The following is a 20,380-nucleotide window of genomic DNA, read 5'->3' as shown; positions in this document are numbered from 1 at the left end:
ATGTAAATGGTACTACTCATATTGCGCTTATATTTTTATTTTTGAAACACTCATTCCTGTTCCTTTTTGTAGTACGTGCAACAGATTCTCTCAGGTGCTAAGCAGAACTGGCATGGATTGTGGGGACTAATGATTTTAGCTTATGTATTGTTGCTGTGTCAACAATGCTTTGGGAATGCTTGCGCGTTGTCTATGCTCTGAATCGTGTGTAATCAGTCCAATAGAAAGCGAGGCGTCACCAGTGGTGTGACATCATGACCAGGAAGCTATAAAAGCACATGGAGTAAAGCCGGCGCTAGCTTCTTAAAAGGGATGAAAGTGCCGCAGGGATGCCGGCAGTGTGGCATGGGGACGCAGCGCCTCATTCCATCGGGGAACCATGGTTACATACGTAACCTGGAGACATTCCTCTTCAGGAACTTAAGCTGTGTCAACAACGCTTTGGGAACAAGAGTACAATAACGCCAGACTGATCAGTCCCTGCCTAGTGTGGAAGAGCACAGCTAGGTTGAAGGACAGCGACCCAAGGAGTGGCACTGAGGTTGAGGCTGTTAAACCTGACAAAGGTCAGCGAGGTGGACCAGCCCGCAGCATTGCAAATGACTTGGAGAGAGACTTCAGAGGACCAAGCAGTAGAAGCTGTCACACTCCAGGTCAAGTGAGCTCTAACCCGAAAAGAACAGGGCGACCAGAGGACTTGTAGGAGGATGAAATAGCATCCACAATCTATTTGCTGAGCGTCTGCTTGTTTGCAGGGAGACCTCTCCTCAGAGGGCCATAACAAACTAACAGGCAAAGAAAGAAAGGCACTGTCCATGCCTAAAGTAAACTCCAGAAAGGAGGGGGCCACAGAGAGGGCCTGCAGATCCCCAGCTCTCTTGAGAGAGGAAATGGCCAGGAGGAACACAGTCTTGACTGTGAAGAACCTCCAAGGCACCTCAGCCAACGGCTCGAAGGGAGGCTCTGATAGGGCCTCCAAAATGGCCATGTCCCACGCAGGCACTTTTAGGTATTGTAGAGGAAACGCATCATGAACGAGTTTCTACCCAGCGACTGCCCTGCGGGGGAGTGCATGATTTCAAATCACTGTTTTTCTATGGAAAAGTACAACTTATGTATTTGCAAAATTTTTAAGCAATACACACAAACAAATTTTTTTTTTGTCTTAGTTTTATTACTAAACTCTTAGTGGTCAAACAGAGGAGCACATGCACAAAGTTCTGCACAAACAGCTGTTTTCAGCTTGTGCTAACTGGGCTTTGTTTACTAAAAAAAATGGACAGTCAAATAACTTGCTTTTATCGGAGATTTGCGCAAAGCAGAGATGAGGAAAATATTGTTGGGGCGGAGTAACAACAGAGACCTGGAGATCTGCATGGAGATGAAAAATCTGAGCCTATTTTACATCTGTAAGTTACAATATATTTCCCATTACAGTTTTCTATTAACTTTTATTGTGTGTGTGTGTGTGTGTGTGTGTGTGTGTGTGTGTGTGTGTGTGTGTGTGAATTGTTGAGATCGGAATGGCCGCACATCAATACGAATAGCCATGACAGTAAAAAAAATACTGGCTACCTGGCCATCAGTATGAAAGTCAACTCAATATCAATAGCCAGACATGTCTATAGCTAGCCTTTAATAATAAATTATGAATAGCCTTTAATGGTCAGTCATTCATTTATATGCAGACTGTATGATTAGAGATTGAATGGCCACCTGAGTTTAGCAAGTGGCTCTCAAAAAGATCAGACATAGTCTCAGATAAGTTCCTCAGTTTGTAGGAATCTCATTTGCCATGAAAATCTTTATAAAATATAAACTCATTAAACATGTTGCTCTTAACCCCTTTTATTTTCTGGATTGCTTCAGGACTGATTTCATGTATTTATATATGAAATAAAAATAATGTTCAATGCAGGAAATGTATATCCATGACACTTCATTATCTATTACTTAATAACTTTTTTGCAATATCAACTTTGGTGTAAAGCTCAAAGTGTCTTTTTTCCAAAGATATCAAAATTGTCTATTGTTACATTTTTCTCAGGAACTGTTAACATTTTAGGTAGGGCATTTGAGCTGTCCTAAAAATCTGGGGTGGGTGGGGTGAGAAGGGGTGAAAGACATAGTCTCAGATAAATGTTTGTAGGAATCTCATTTTTCATGATATCTTCATTCAATTTAAAATATAAGCACTATAATTCATATAATTCAATATAATTCATGTATTTATATATGAAGAAAAAAATAATTTCAATTCAGGAAACTTATATTCACAGTTCTTCATCATCTATAACTTTCTATAAATTATTATCTTTATAAGCAATGGATGATCGGCTGTGGCGACCCCTAATGGGAGAAGCTGAAAAAAGAAATAAGAAGAATTTATCTTTTTGAGCAATAGCAACTTTGATTGATGGACAGTAAAGGTCAGAGTAACTTCTTTCTAAATATATTTTAATTGTGTATGTAGCCCACTTTTATCAGGAACTGTTAACATTTAAATTTAGGTAGGGTATTTTCAGCTATGAGTCCCAAAAGCGGTGGTGAAGTCTAACAGGTTAACTTGAGCACTGAGCATTGCAGGGCTAACGGACCAGCACCCTGAGTGTGCCTTGGTGGGGCGGGCACTGTATAAAGAGGTGGACAATGCCCCTTCCCAGCGAAATCCCCAGAAGACCCAGTGTCAGGATTTTTTGGCCAAAGCCCTTCTATTGAAGATGATGCCAAGCAGCCCCACAAGAGCGACGTGGAAGGAACCGCTGTAATGCCACCAACTGTTTTAAGGCCTCCTGAAACTTGTCGATGACCGCATTTACAAAGTAGCCGAATGGGCCAGTCGGGAGGGGTGTCCAGCAGAATGGCCCTGTCCCTGTCGGAAAAATCCGACAGACATGAGGGCTCCAGCGATCTCTTTAGTGACCCGCAGAGCCAGGTCCGCTGCACGAGGGAGCTCCTGGACCTCCTCGCCGCCTGAGATGCCACCCACATCCAGCTTCTACAGCAGGTCAGCCTGATAGGCCTGCAACACTGCCATGGTGTGAAGGCACACACTGAGGCATCTGCTTTGCCCAGTAGTGCCAAAGTGTTCTGAATGGGCTTTGTGGGCAGCACCCGGGTTTTAAGGAACGACGAGACACCTGTGGAGAGATAGCTGGCCAGCGTCTCTTCAACCCCGGGGCACCAACCCCAATTGTTTTAAGAGGCGAGCTGATAATGGCTTAGCACAGGACCTTGACATTTTAGTGTGAAGGTCCAGAAAGAAGGGCAATCCCCGGCATAGAGGTTGTGTGGCGGGGTGTCGTAACATATCTAAATCATAATTAGGGGACTACCTGTATGTGATATTCAAGTGATTTCTATTTAGGTCCCTATTTTAAATGTGAACAAATTTGTGATATACTAAAATGTCTAAAAGTTCTACTGAAACCCGTTTTACAGACGACACTGATGGATTGTTTTTTTTAAATAGATCATCAGCTTTTACACAAATTTGTGCTCACTGTTATTAAAGCCAAACTAGGACGTACCAATACTAAGAAACTCTTAAATTCATCCTGATATAAATTTTTTTTTTCAACTCCAGAATATCATTTGTCAATTATTTTTTATTTAGAAAAAAAGGCAAAATAGAAGCATTTTCACTCAGACTTTTTTTAAACATAGCTGCTTCTTTTAATTCTGTAGTTAGTCGCTGATTATGTTAAATAAGGATATGGCACAACGGTGACTCATTCCTGTGGCCGTGTACCAAATGTCAATGAGCAATTAAAGAAAGAATTAGCTGAGATGTAGCCACAGGGTAACTAAAGGAGCTGGAGAAACCTCCATCCCAAATGATATACATTCCTAAAAAATGGATCATTGTAAATAATCAATATCTATATAAACAAAAGACATGCATGCATAAAAGTAATATATTTTTTTTATATCACACACAGCTCTTCTTGTAAAGAACAAAACCTTATTTTGTTTCAAAGTATGACATGTTCAAGGAACAATAGGGATTTAGAACATTAGATAGGCACTGGTATAATTAAATTCTGACATTACTGATCTCGCCTGGTATTCACACTAGTACGTGACAAAGTGACAGGCAACAATTCGTTACATGCGAAACCCTGCACTCACGCTGGCAGTGACGTGATGTGACAAAGCAGCTGGAAGTTACTCGGTTGCAGTGCTAGTTTTAGTGGGATTCAGATCATGCAGATGTGAAGTGTCGTGACAGAACAAAGCAGAAGCGAGGAGCAGCAGTACACTTCTTTGTTGATTGTGAGTGTTTTCGTCAAACAATTTTTAACCTGTTTACTAAGGTTTGCTAATTTATTCTAGTTATTCGGGAAATATTGTCCTGTTCTAAAAGTCTACTGGATATGTAGAGCTTCATACTTGTAGGTACTAAAACCTCATCCTTATAGAGCTTCATACTTGTAGTTCCAATAATTCTGGCCATTTAGAGCTTCAAACTTATAATTTCCATAAGATTAGAATTCATTAGTTTAGTTTAGATTAGATTAATTTAGTGTAGATTAGATTAATTAGATTCATTGACTTTATTGTCATTGTGCAAAATACATGTGCAAAGCCAATGATATGCAGTTAGTATCTAACCAGAAACGGATAAGAGGCCTATTTAAAAAATAGCAATGTGGTAAATGATTCCATATGTACATGGGTGAGGGTAAATTATGCACAGAAGATCCAGTAGATAAGATATGGTGTATATATAGTAATATACAGTATAACTATGCAAGGATTGTACAGTGGATAAGACACATCAAGAAGATAATAAAATTACCTAAGAGCTTCATACTTATGGTTCCCATAACCCCACCCATTTAGAGCTTTATACTTGTCATTTCCGTAACTTTGCCCATTTACGGATTCATATTTGTAGTTCCCATAACCCTACTCATATAGTGCTTTATACTTACATTTATGGCATTTGGCATACTTACATTTATTTCATTCATAAAACAGATATAAAATATCCATATAACATCATAGAGGAGTTATTGGCCCTGCTCAGGGGCCTAGGAGTGGCAGCTCGGAGGGGCTGGGATTTAAACTTAAGACCTTCAGATCCAAAGTCCAATGCCTTAAACACTAAGCTACCACCTCCCCTATATATTTGTTTTTGTATATTTGTATTCATTAGAGATTCTTGCTGTACTGATTTTATGACAAAATAAAAAGAAACATCTATTTTCACAAAACAGATATTAAATAGTCACTACATTAAAAGAAAATTAAAACATTAGTAAGTGACTTATAAATAAATGTAAACACAGGGTAACAGAAAATGTGGGTGCTGCTGCAGTATAAAAAAACAAAACAAAAAAAAAGATAGAAATGAAAAACATTCCTGACTTGATGTAACATTTGATACATTTAACATTGATGTAACATTTAATATAAAGTTTGCATCTGGAACTACTGTCAAAAGAAAAAAAAAATCAGTCCAACTTATCAAAATTCAAAAGCACTATTGGATACAAAACAAGCGGGAAAGAAAAGGAAACAAATATTTACAGCGATCCTGAGCCGACAGAAACACACATTTTTGATATTCGCCCTCTCTGTCACATCTGAAAAGGGGACATATTGAACATGGGAGCATTTGCCCCATTCATTCCCTCCTGAGCACATCGTCAGCAGTGGGAGAGTGTAGAGGAGGAAGAAAGCTATTTATCATCACCAGCATTTCTTTCCCCTGACAAGGATGTTGGGCTTGCAGGAGCAGATTGAGTTCAGAGATCAAGAGGAAAAAGGATGGAAAAAGTGAGAAAGGGAAGCAGGATGTAGGTGGTGGAGGTGGCAGAAATTGCAACAACATTTGAGAGAAAGGGTGGATTGGGGGTGTGACATCAACAAGAAAGTGGATATGTATCATTGTTAATCATTTCCCCCTTGTTTAGCCCTGTTTATAAGACAAATTAATTCACTTTTACAATGCATTAACGCCCATCATTAGCTCTCGCATTGTCTCGTCTTACTTTTTTAATTAAAAAAATTATTTGCAGTCTATTTCCATTTGTGCCGCACGCAGCGAAGAAGGAAAAAGATAACCATGGCAGAGAAAAGATCACAGAGGGAGGCAGAGATACTGCAGCTGACATCATGCATGCACAACCTCTGTCACGCAAATGACTCGAAAAGGAGACAGAGGAACAGAAAGCTTAAAAAAAAAAAAAACGAGAGAAAGAGCTTAAAGAAGGAGATGAAAAAATTCTCTGGAACAGAACATCTTAGCAACAAACAGCGGTTAATTAGAGCAGATAGCTTTGCTGCCAAAGTCAGATGTATAAACATCTGTAGCGCAGCTGGGGCTGTCTGCAATAATCATCCTCAGTGCATCCACAATTTTTTATTCTACCCCAAAAACAACAGACTGGACATTTTCTAAAACTGTAGTCATGAGTATTATAAGATGGCATATGTTCAGGAAGGTTTGGGATGTACATTCATCTTCGAGGTCTTGCAAATGAGCATGACACAAATTGGACAATTGTGACTATATTAAAGGAAATGGTTTTTTTTCACTTGTCACATGTATATTACAGAACAGTGAAATTCTTCCTCCACAAATTGCATTGGGAAGCTGGGGTCAGCCATAACACAGTGCCCCTGGAGCACAGAGGGTTAAAGGCAAAATAATAGCAGCTTGGCAATACTGGGGCTTGAAACCTAACCACCTAATTAGTAACCCAGAGCCTTAACACTGAGCTACTACTTTCCCAAGTGGCATTTCTTGGATTTTCAACAATAATACAGGTGGTACAGTACACAGAAACAATGTTTCCCAATGAACAATGCGCTAAAGTATGTGCACATGTAAAGAATATCTTCATGGCTTTGTGCACAGTGGTATTGTCATGCTGGAACAAGTTTGGGTCTCCTATTTCAAGTGAAGAAAGAATCAACTGCATCCAAAGACATCCTATACATTTGTGTGCCTCCAAATTTGTGGTAACAGTTTGGGGAAGAAACACATATGGCTGGAAAAATCAGGTATCCCAATACTTGTCTATATAGAGTGCTCACATTTTATCTAGACAGTTGTTCCAGAGATCTTACTAGAGATGCTACATGAAACAATCTAAATTTACACTAGATAACTTGAACTAACTAGGACATAATCAGAACTACACATGGCACACCACAATAAAACAATATTGCATACATTCTATTTAATTTGTAATTCCCTTTTGCACATTGAAATATATTTGTATTATTTTAAACGGCCACTTTATCTTTATCTGATATATTCAATCTTAATTTATTTGTAATAGTTACTTTTATTTTATGCATGATTTTCTGATTCGATCAGGTTTACATTCCTACTACAAGTGGAATTTGCATTTTATTCGATATCAGATTTGTCTTTGGGTCAGATCTGATATACAATAAAACTTTTACGCAATGCTATTGGATCCATTTAAGCTTTTAGATGGTGTTATATTTCAAATTCCACCACAATCCTACATGGCAATAATGGTCTATATGACTAAAGTTTGTGGACAATTGACCATAAGATACTTATTTGCTTATTCTACATTTAGTCCCCATTTGCTGTTTTAATAACCTCCACTTTTCTGGGAAGGTGGTCCACTAGATTTTTTGGTGTACTTATGGAGATTTGTGGTCATTCAGGAATTGATGTCGGGTGAAAAGGCCTGAGATGGAGTCAGCATTGATCAATAGGGTTCAGGTCAGAGATCTATAGCAGTCCACTCAATATTTTCACTCCAGCCCATCTAAACTATATGTTCATGGAGCTGGCTTTGTGCAAAGGGGCATGGTCATGTTTTAACAAGTTTGGGTCGACTGGTTCAAGTGAAGAAAAGATTTACTGCTACCGCATCCACAGTCATCCTGTATAATTGTGTGCCTCCAATTTTAAGGTAACAGTTTGGGGAAGAACCACATATGGCAGAAAATGTCATGTATCCCAATACTTATTTATATGGAATATTTTTGAAAGTCAGATCGGCATCACAGTATGACCAAACTCTCCAATTGTTATAGCTGTAATAAAGCCGTTTGTAATAAACCAAACAAGAACCAAAAAAGTGAAACAGGGCAAAAACTAAGAACAAAACAATGAGTACACAGGGTAAGAAAAATAATCGACCTCAATGAAAGCTCAACAAGGGGATGGTGATAAATTGGATCTTATATAGTTGTGCTGATTGAGGTAAAACAGGGAGCAGGTGTATGTGATTTGTGACATGTGATGGGAAATGTAGTTTGCAAACTGATTTTACCGTAACCGTGACAATATTTCTCTCTCCTACAGCAAAAAAAAGCAGCTTGTCATGCCTTAAAAAAAAAGCTGATTTTGAAGGTTTCAGTGTGTTGTCTTCTATCTTCACTTGGTCTCCTCCCAGAGAATTGGCAAATGAACAACTCCTGTGCATGTTCACACGTTTTATAGGTGCAACCACACGTGTGAAAAAGGCTCTTCTTGCTCCTTGAGACACATCAAGAATGCAGGCACTCAGTGACAGCATGAGTTTAAAACCCCCCCTTTTTTTTAAGCCCAAGCATACTCTGTGGTGGGCGACAGGGTGTTTGAAAGTATTTGCACTTCATGTTGAGAGCTCAGTGGCTCAAGGGGATTTTTTCACACTCTGGCACACTGCTTTTTTTTCTGTTCCATCGGGTTGACGCCTGCGCTGAGCCGGGGCTAATAGCGCGGCCGGCTCCTGCTGCACTGTGGGATGCAGTGCTGACATTTGGAGCTTCAAAGCTCATTTAACAATGAGGGTCACATGGTGTTTCCGTCACAGTCGACTTCTGATTACTTTGTGTTTCGATGCATTGGTTTGCTTTCTCTCGTGTTGCTCAGGCATTGGCCATGGGAGGAGTTGACATATAGCTGTATACTCTTAGGCACATGAAAAGAAATTCTGTAAAGTGAAGTAAATATGTAGGTCATTTATTTATAAAGCAAGGTGCAGTAGTCATTTGGAGCACCATTTGGATGAATTGGAATGCTGAGTGCAACCCAGGCCTCTGCACGCCACATCAGATTTGTGATTTGTGTCTGAATGTGTACAAATCGCCAGAAGCACACTTCAAAATATATTTTCCCAGATCTGTAGCTTCTTCTCAGAACATAGATATATTCTGTACTGTACTATATAATTATATATAATATAATATAATAAATCTATCTATATATATAATGGACTATACCATATTTATTCAGCTACAATGAGGAAAATAAGTATTTGAACACCCTGCTATTTTGCAAGTTCTCCCACTTAGAAATCATGGAGGGGTCTGAAATTGTCATCGTAGGTGCATGTCCACTGTGAGAGACATAATCTAAAAAAAGAAATCACAATGTATGAATTTTTAACTATTTATTTGTATGATACAGCTGCAAATAAGTATTTGAACACCTGAGAAAGTCAATGTTAATATTTGGTACAGTAGCCTTTGTTTGCAATTACAGAGGTCAAACGTTTCCTGTAGTTTTTCACCAGGTTTGCACACACTGCAGGAGGGATTTTGGCCCACTCCTCCACACAGATCTTCTCTAGATCAGTCAGGTTTCTGGCCTGTCGCTGAGAAACATGGAGTTTGAGCTCCTCAAAGATTCTCTATTGGGTTTAGGTCTGGAGACTGGCTAGGCCACGCCAGAACCTTGATATGCTTCTTACAGAGCCACTCCTTGGTTATCCTGGCTGTGTGCTTCGGGTCATTGTCATGTTGGAAGACCCAGCCTTGACCAATCTTCAATGCTCTAACTGAGGGAAGGAGGTTGTTCCCCAAAATCTCGCAATACATGGCCCCGGTCATCCTCTCCTTAATACAGTGCAGTCGCCCTGTCCCATGTGCAGAAAAACACCCCCAAAGCATGATGCTACCACCCCCATGCTTCACAGTAGGGATGGTGTTCTTGGGATGGTACTCATCATTCTTCTTCCTCCAAACACGTTTAGTGGAATTATGACCCAAAAGTTCTATTTTGGTCTCATCTGACCACATGACTTTCTCCCATGACTCCTCTGGTTCATCCAAATGGTCATTGGCAAACTTAAGACGTGCCTGGACATGTGCTGGTTTAAGCAGGGGAACCTTCCGTGCCATGCATGATTTCAAACCATGACATCTTAGTGTATTACCAACAGTAACCTTGGAAACGGTGGTCCCAACTCTTTTCAGGTCGTTGACCATCTCCTCCTGTGTAGTTCTGGGCTGATTTCTCACCTTCCTTAGGATCATTGAGACCCCACAAGCTGAGATCTTGCATGGCGCCCCAGTCAGAGGGAGATTGACAGTCAGGTTAAGCTTCTTCCATTTTCTAATGATTTCTCCAACAGTGGACCTTTTTTCACCAAGCTGCTTGGCAATTTCCCCGTAGCCCTTTCCAGCCTTGTGGAGGTGTACAATTTTGTCTCTAGTGTCTTTGGACAGCTCTTTGGTCTTGGCCATGTTAGTAGTTGGATTCTTACTGATTGTATGGGGTGGACAGGTGTCTTTATACAGCAGCTAAGTGTCTTTATATGATGCAGCTAACAACCTCAAACAGGTGCATCTAATTTAGGATAATAAATGTAGTGGAGGTGGACATTTTAAAGGCAGACTAACAGGTCTTTGAGGGTCAGAATTCTAGCTGATAGACAGGTGTTCAAATGCTTATTTGCAGCTGTATCATACAAATAAATAGATAAAAAATCATATATTGTGATTTCTGGATTTTTTTTTTTTTTAGATTATGTCTCTCACAGTGGACATGCACCTATGATGAAAATTTCAGAGCCCTCCATGATTTCTAAGTGGGAGAACTTGCAAAATAGCAGGGTGTTCAAATACTTATTTTCCTGACTGTATTTGTCTGCTCCATTTTGAGTGGCTGGAAGGTTTGTGTTCAAATCCCTGACCATACAAATTGTTCCGAACAGTTTAATCACTGTTCTATATCAATACTCTGCTCTAACCATATTTACATTTAATTACAGTTGCATATAAAGTGAGGCAGCAGACAGCTATTTAAACATTAAACATTTTTTCTTATCCTTAATGAGATAAATAAAGTTGATTGATGAGCTAAGAAACAAGAAGGATTTGACAAACTGAAAAACGAAATAAATAACAAAAAAATCTCAATCTCAAACACCTTCAATAATTGTATAAAAATATATACATAACATATTATACATAACATATATACAGAATATATACAAAATATATTATACATAACATATATTTAACTGCTCTTTTTGCACTATATAATATAAAATGCGAAAGGTAGCAGCAGCATTATAACACTAGCAGACATGCTTTTCTGTAAATGTATCTTGGACTGAGTTATGGACTTTTAGTGTATCAGGCATCAGCTCAACCGGTCCATCTACAAGTCACTCTGATAGACAACTTGATATGGACAGCAACTGAAGCGTTCGAGAGGAAATTGCAGCAGAGTGAGTGTCTTCCCTATTTGGGGGAAAAAGGGAAGGACATGGCAGGGGAATGAAATATATCAATCTAATTTCAATCTAGCCTGAAAACTGGAAAGCTTTATACGCTTCCTGCTTTCATTTCAGGCTGTCGGTCTGTCTCGTCTGCTCTGCTGTCATTTGTGGTCCTCTTAGTACTCGCTGTATTGTACTCTCTGTATTCGATGACCTTAAAAAGTCCTGAGAGATAAAAAAGAAATGTCAGTGCTGCAAATGGGGAAAGCATTACTGTAGGTTTTCTTTACCTTTTTTCTTTTAAAGTTTGAATGAAAAGTAAGAATTGACCTGAACTAGAATTATTAGCTAGGCCTGCTGTACTTTTGAATATTTAGCTTACCTGAAAAATCAGTTTATGCTGTTCATCAATCTGGGAAGGGTTATAAGGCCATTTCCAATTTAAAGCTTATCATCTTACAGTAAAGATGATTATTCACAGGTGGAAAACTTTCAAGACAGTTGCCAGACTTTCCAGGAATGCAAATTAAATAGTTACAAATAAATAATAATAACAAAATAAATATTATAAAAAAAATATATATTACATTATCCGATTAGGGGTTGCCACAGCAGATAGTTGGTTTGAAAGAGGCAGATGTAGAGGACATATGTACATCTGCCTCTTTCAAACAAACTACCTGCATGTCTTCCCTCACCACATCCATAAACCTTCTCCATGGTCTTCCTCTTTTCCTCCTTCCCGGTGGCTCCATCCTCAGCATTTTCCTACTGATATACCCCATGTCCCTCCTCTGCACATATCTAAACCATCTCAATCGCTCCTCCCTCACCTTGTCTAAAAAAAGGTCCTACATGCGTTGTCCCTCTAATAAACTCACTCCCAACGAAAACCTTAACATCTTCAGCTCTGCTAACTCCAGCTCCAACTCCTGTCATTTAGTCAATGCCACTGTCTCTAAACCATACCACATCACAGGTCTCACCACAGTTCTATAATTTTTTCCCTTTCTCTTTTGCAGATACCCTTCTATCACTCCTGCCACTATTCTCCACCCACTCCACCCTGCCTGCACTCTTTCTTTCACTTTTCTAACACACTCTCCATTATTTTGCACTTCACCTTCACCACCTCTTCTCCCTGCAACTGCACCACTCCACTGCACTCCCTTTAATTCACACACATGTACTCTGTCTTACTCTTACTGACTTTCATTCCCCTTCTCTCCAGCACGTACCTCCACCTCTCCAGGCTCTTCTCCACCTGCTCCCTACTCTCACCACAAATCACAAAATCATCCAACATCATAGTCCACTGAGACTCCTGTCTGACCTTGTCCGTCAACCTGTCTATCACCACTGCAAACAGCAAAGGGCTTAGACCTAATTCTTGATGCAGTCCAACCTCCACCTTGAACCAGTCTGTTATTCCTAGTGCACACTTCACTGCTGTCACACTGCCCTCGTACACTGCTTTACCATCTCCACATTATCCAACCTTCTCTCTCTTCTCATTTTCCTCATTTATCAGGTGCTCAAAATACTCCCTCCATATTTTCAACACACTCTCCTCACTAGTCAACACATTTCCATCTGCATCCTTTATTGCTCTAACTTGCAGCACATCCTTCCCAGCTCGGTCCCTCTGCCTGGCCAATCGGTATAAAGCTCCTCATGTGCCTTTTCCTTGGTTTTCGCTACATCCCTCTTTACCTGCTGCCGCATCTCCTTGCACTCCTGCCTACTTTTTCTAACTCTGTCGATTCCAATTCTCTTTCGCCAACCTCTTTCTCCTTATGCTCTCTTGCACTTCCTCATTCCACCACCTTGTCTCTTTGTCTTCCTTTCTATTTCCAGATGTCACACCAAGTACCTTTCTAGCTGTCTCCCTTATCACTTCTGCAGTAGTTTCCCGATCATCTCACACCTCTTAAAAACCACCAAACCCGTCTGATAAGGGCGTCTGCTTAATGCCGCAAATGTCTGACCTCTTCCCTGAATCTCACACTACAGTCTTCCTCCTTCAGTTTCCACCATCTTATTATTCTTTTAGTCCTCACTTTCCTGCTCTTCTTCTTCACCTCCAAAACCATCCTACAGACCACCATCCAATGCTGTCTTGCTACACTGTCCCCCACCAACACCTTACAATCTCCAATCTCCTTTAGGTTGCATATCCTACATAGAACATAGTTCACCTGTGTGCACCTTCCTTCACGCTTATACGTTACCCTCTGCTCCTTCTTCTTAAAATACATATTCACCACTGCCATTTCTTTCCTTTTAGCAAAATCTACCACCATCTGCACTCCCACATTCCTCTCCTTAAGGCCATGCCTTCCCATCACCTCCTCATCACCTCTGTTCCCTTCACCAACATGCACATGAAAGTATGCCCCAATTACCTATCGTTCTTTTCTAGGTACACCTTCTACCACTCCATCTAACTCACTCCAGAATGCTTCCTTCCCTCTATCTCACAACCCACTTGTGGAGCATAGGCACTGATGACATTTATCATCACCCCTTTAACTTCCAGCTTCATATTCAGAAACTCTCTTCACCTCCACTACACTCTTACTGTACTTTTCCTTCAGAATCACCCTACACCATTTCTCTTTCCATCCACACCATGAAAGAACAGTTTAATCCCACATCTTACTTCCTTTCCACTTGGTCTCCTGAATACACAACATATCTACCTTTCTCCTCTCCATCATATTAGCTATCTCTCTTCGTTTATCAGTCATAGTACCAACATTTAAAGTACCAACCCGAACCTCCACTCCCCTACACTTCTCCTTTCCCTGCTGTCTCTGTAGATGACTTCCTCCTCTCTTTCTCCTCCTTCGGCCAACAGTAGTCCCATTTCCACCGGTACCCTGTTGGCTAACAATATCCGTGGGGTTGTTGGTTACCCGGGCCTTGACCGATCAGGTATGAAATTCTGAGTCTTGATCTGCATATTTGATTTGACACATGTTTTACACCGGATGCCCTTCCTAACGCAACCCTCCTCATTTATCAGGGCTTAAAACCTGCTTTAAGACTGCACTGGCTTGTGCAACCCTAATGATTGGGTTACCATAGCTGCATTCATCAAGTGCTTTTTATGTTTTTTCCTCTACCTCCAGTCTTTCTTCAAACGATTTCTTCTCATGATATATGTATTTTTTATTTATTTATTGTTTTTTTTGTGAAACATGAATTTTGATTCCAAAATAAAGAACGTTTGTTCGTCAACTCTGTAAAGCAGCAGGCCTCGAGGACATTACCGCTGTCCAACTTCATTATATATCACCAGTGCCGGTTTCCCGCCGTTACCTTTTAACAGCTCCATTAATCCCAGAAGACATTTAGGAATGAGCTATTTGCATAAATTCGAGTGAGAGGGAGCAATAACAGTGTACAGAACTGTGGTGCTCTCCTGGCTCTCTTCATTCTGAACCATTAAACTCATATTCTAAGACTGTATTTTTCAGGAGGTTTTTTCCTTCTTCTTCTTTTCTTTCTCACTCTTATGGTAATTAGTTGCAAATTAAAAAGTCAGATTTAATGAAGCCAGTTAACTTGTTGCCAGCTGCATCAAGCATAAGATGGCATGGGAATTCAGCATGGCGACGAGAAGCGCCTTGTGTCCCTGACATTTGAATAAATGCAAACAGGCAGCCTGCTGAGAAATCTTGTCGAGGGATGACTAAGCCTTCATGATAATGATAATGCGCAGATGTTTCACAAGTTGCTGGGAATTGATTAGCATCCAGCTATCAATAAATGACATGCAGGACAAGTTTATCTCCAAACTAAACTTGTGGCTTGTAGCCACCGTTAGGAAAAAAATCATCTTTGTTGGATGTGAATCATAACAGGATGAATCATTACTCATTATCAGGCATTTTTTACTGCCATTTTCTATTAAAAAATGATTGTGAATTACCTTAATAAGCACATATTGGGGGTTAATTAAGGTCTTATTCTTTGTTTAATAAAGTCCAAATTAGATTTTTGTTTATTTTCTTTTGCTTTTAACATTAAAAATGCCTATTTTTCAAATGCCAGCATGGGTTGGGTTTATTTCGAGTTTTTTTTTTTTGTTGTTTTGTTATTGTGTGTGTGTGTGTGTGTGTGTGTGTGTGTGTGTGTATTTGTACTTTGGAGATTTTGCATACATTAGTTCATTCCTTTCACAGTTGTGCAATTGTAACTGCTGATTAATTCTCATACAATTATGCCTAATGATTTTATTTTCTGTCCCATTTACTTCCTTTTCATTCTTTTTATGCTTCTTTTCCCTGAATCACCACAATACTTACTATAATGGTACTCACGCAGCGACAATCTTCACCCCCTTGTGCTGTTGTTAGTTTGCAAGCTACCAGATATCAGTTATTTTAATAAGATGAATAATATTTCATTTGTATATCCAACTATACTCTCCTGATCTCATTCTAAATATTAGACATGTACATTGTTGTATTTGTAGCTCGATTGCTCAATTTATGGATCAGGTTACTAACGTACTTGTGGCTAAATATGCACAGATCTCCACAACCAGAGGACCAACCACAACCTTCTCAGAGGAGTGGAGATTATTATAATTGCAAATGAAAAGTAATTGTGGAATAGGATGTTTAAAAAAGCAAAAATAATCTAATGGTCATATGTTTGGAAACTTTTGGTGCTTATGGTGCTTTGTCTTTACATGTTTTTCTTACTGTGCTTATATTTGAGTGATTTGAGTGCTTCAGTGTTTCCGTGACAGAACCTTAAAATGAAACATGAAAACAACATTTGGAGGCACACCGAGCTCTGAGAGGGGAATCCGTGACAATTCCATTCTTTGTCTGGTTTTACCAGTGTTCCTGTGTCCTATATATCAGTGTGATTTCTTTACCCCTGTTGTGCTTTCTAAATTGATTTTGGCTTTTGGCTACGAGTTCTGGTCCTGATTCCCAGTAACTGTAGAATTTACCCTTTTTCTCAACTCTGACTGATTTCTATTAAATTATAACTAAAAGACGGACGGACGGACGGACGGACAGACAGACAGACAGGCTTATCTAGATCTAGATCTAGATAGGCTTGCACTTACCAACACCTGTCACCATTTTATTACAAATATACATGCTAGTTTGGTAAAATACAGGATATATATTTATATTTATATTATATGTAAAGAAAGACCACACCATAAATATCTGTTTTCTCCGGAACAAAAGTGCCATTTTGCCATTGTTTTGGTTGTCTCATTGCTTTTATAGATTATTGTTACGTTTGGTCATAAACCCAGAACCAGGGGGTTTTAAACAAGGCACTTACCCCTATCTGCTCCAGGGCTGCTGTTCCATAGCTGACCCTGTGCTTTGACCCCAGCTTACTGACAAGCTGGGATATGTGAAAACTACAGGGAACTGGTACTGTAGCTTTGGTTAGAGGTAAGGGGTTCAAGACCCACTATCACCAAGCTGCCACTGTTGGACCCTTGGGCAAGGTCCTTACCCATATATTCTATATCATGGCTGAACATGTGTTCCGACCCCAACTTCTTAACATCACGTGAAGAAAGAATTTCACTGTGCTGTAATGTACATGTGACAAGTACAAAAAGCTCCCCCAGTTTGTTGCTTCTTGGGTTGCTCTAATGTAACAACTCACTCAATTTTATTTTTATTTTTTTGTAAATCTTTAGGGAAATTTTGAATGTAATTCACCTCCACATCACTTTAGATCAATCCTGAAAATAAATATTGATTTTGTTAACTCTATAGACTATTTACTCTGCTTAATCAAGTTTTCTTTATAAAATAGCAAATAACAAAATATGCAGAAAAAGTTTTTTTTTTTTAGTATTTAGATTTAGAATTTCTCAAATGTGGGAATTTGTGTCTGAGGGATACACTTATTTTGCTTCATCCTATGCCTGAGATGTACCTTTGTGTGTTTTTGGTTGTCTCATAATTGGTATTAACTGTTATTGTTGCTGTTGTTGGTCCTTTGGCTGTTGGAAGTGAATTTGTCATTTCAATGCCCCAATCGCATGGTAATGCCTGGTCTTTTTTTATGACCTCCATCCTGTAATTCACATAGTTTTTATTTTTAGTTTGCTGGCTATTTTATTTAAAGAAACGATCGGCTATAAAAGAGGTCATTTCTTTTCAAGATCATTTTGCCTTCACCTGGCCGCTCCGCTAAAATGTTGAGATGGGAACCAGAAGTACACTCAGGGAGAGGTTTTTTTGAGGTTTGTGTGGATGGATAAAAGGGGAAAACTTTTCTATTATTTCTCAAAGGAAAACCCCAAAAGGGACAAACCGAAGTAGCATTTAATGCATTTGAAAGAACTTTATAACCCTCCTGAGAGGAGTGTGCTTAGTTATGCTAGGGGCCACATTTTGTCCATAACACAAATAAAACATGGGGAAAACGCATAGACCATCTTCAGATATAGAATCTCTGAATACCTCCGACTATCCAATGGCAAGAGAGTAACTGCAAAGTTGTTTTTTTTTCCCCCGAGACACTATCTGTATAATCCCTGATTGCCCAACTGGCTTTTATTGATTTGCTGGTGGAGGAGTTGCACGAGTTCAATTCCACAATTTAGTGTGCAGCATATTAGCCGGTATTAAATTGCTGATGGGCTACAGATGGTCCAGGGCATTTCTCCTCACCACTTTTCCCAGCCTCATTTCATTTGGAACGATTGCGTATTACAGTACATGATTAATCAGTATTTACAAATTATACTGAGGATAAATTAACACGTGTCCAATATATGTCAAGTCCTGTTTGGAGGTCTGTGACCTGTGAGTGTTCATTTTAAATGAAAAATCGTGGATGCGGATGGACAGCTAGCGCATGAAATGGTTTGCAGGTTTGATCAGCAGAAAGAGATAAAGAGAGAGATCAGGGGAGTCCAGAAATAATAATCTCTTTTAAAGAACCTATATGTGAAGATGTTGTATAGGCCATTGGATGAACATAAGCTAGCTAAAATTCTCACCTTATATAAGCATACTGCTTTACTTTACAAAAGAGCTAATTTCCTGCTCTGGATTAAGGCCCTGATTTAATTAGAGGGGGAAATGAAAAGCTCAATATGTGGAATTGCTTTTTGTGCATACATCTTATTTTCATATTTGCAATTTTTGGTGTAGTTGTTGAGATTTGATTTAGCAAAAACATGGGTTTATTTCAATGAAACTGGTAATGAAATAGCAGTTTCGTTCTTACTTTCTCTTTCAATTCAAGTCTTATTCTGGTTAGGATTGTACTGGATATAATATGAAATGACATTTGTGATAAAAGTACTGAATGTACTGTAGCTTTTAAGCAATCTGCAACTGAAAACAATGAGCAGTGGCAAAAATCTGAACATGGTCTTCAAATAAACAGAATTCCATGGTAATAGTTTTTAATAATTTCTTTGTCAATAATCATGGTTTTTAAATCCGCTGGCCGAGTTTTTTTTTACGCTTTCAAAGTTTTCTTTTTATGCTCTGCAATATTATGTTCAAGATTCTAGCGCAAACCCTTTTGGAGCAGGGCTTAAGAAGTGCTTGACTCTTATGACTAGTAAGGTTTGAATTGACAGCTCCCTAACCCGGAAGTGAATTTTGGAGAGTGTCCTGCATGCGATTCTCTGTATAGTTTGAACTTTGTTTTGAAAATGACCCAACTATTTCCTCATTTTATTATTGTATTAGTATAGTACATGTAAAGTTCATAATATTTGATTTTATAATTAATATTTAATGATTTGGGTAGTCATCCCACTCTTCACTTAATGAATAAACCAACTTCAATAATTACTTCATTACTTAATGGACAGAAGGAAATCATTTCTACATAATAATAATAAAGAATATTTACTTCCTTCTAATTAGAAATTCATGTTCGCTTCTTAAAGCTTTAGATTACATACATTTGGCACAAATGTTATTTTGTACATCCTGAGCTGATCAATGGAAACACTCAGCACCATAACCATTCCATATTGCAGCACATTTTTGAAGGTCAAAGAAAACCTGAGACCTCTTATACTGTACATGAGGTCTCATGCAGATAGGAATTTTCCAAACACAGGAACCTGAAATCTAGATCATGCCAGGGAACTTTAAATGAAAATCTATTTAGCATCTGTGCACTTGCAATGGTACGCTCTAATGAAAGGATTTGAAATGAGTGGCATCAGTGTCAGCTTGAATTGAATCATATGTAAGATATAAATATTGAAACCATTGGCAGTTTGTTGGGATTATTTTTTTTTTTTGCCTCAAATGCTGTGTAGTATCAAGACTAGTATTAGTAGTACCAGTACCAAGTAGGCCACTGAAAATAGGGGATATTGTGCTTTTATATTTACATTATATATATTTACATGAGCTTAAGGTACAAATCGAGGTGCAGATAGAGAAAGAAAGGAGAATTAATATCAAAACTACAGTCGAAGCTAAAAATCATATATGACAATCAAAAGAAAACACCACTCAGAATTGCAGATGATAACAAAGAATAAATGTTGGCTCCATTCATAAATTTCTCACTGAAGTTCTGGAAACACTGGATACATTGATACTATTGATGCACAAAGGATTTAATAAAGGCAACCACACAATTTAGAATCTATACAGTGAACAAAATAGCCACAATAATGGACTGAAACTAGAACATGCACTTTAATGATGGTGTTCTTTTTGGGAACCTCACACAAAATCACAAAATTGTGTTTAGAATATAGAATAAAAATCTGTTGCCATCTCTCTCTCTCTCTCTCTCTCTCTCTCTCTCTCTCTCTCTCTCTCTCTCTCTCTCTCTCTCTCTGCACTAATTTTGGCCCAGATGGATGTCAGCATGCTAAGTTTGGCTTCAGTTCAGTGCTGTTGGATCACTGTGGTATAGTGATTGTATTTACATGAACACTAATAATCCAATTATATGATTTTTAGCAC

The 20,380-nt window shown here is 38.9% G+C and overlaps 1 protein-coding gene across 1 annotated transcript in view; it reads left to right on the top strand.

Annotated features, from left to right (window-relative positions):
* Positions 1–20,380, top strand: part of LOC124399436 (fibrinogen C domain-containing protein 1-like) — an 88,868-nt gene that overhangs the window by 35,575 nt on the left and 32,913 nt on the right. The gene's annotated exons all lie outside the window — the stretch shown is intronic.

The sequence above is a fragment of the Silurus meridionalis genome, chromosome 17, assembly GCF_014805685.1.
Source record: "Silurus meridionalis isolate SWU-2019-XX chromosome 17, ASM1480568v1, whole genome shotgun sequence".
NCBI lineage: Eukaryota > Metazoa > Chordata > Actinopteri > Siluriformes > Siluridae > Silurus > Silurus meridionalis.
The sequence above is the reverse complement of the archived record's forward strand: the minus strand, read 5'-3'. Positions and strand labels throughout refer to the sequence as shown.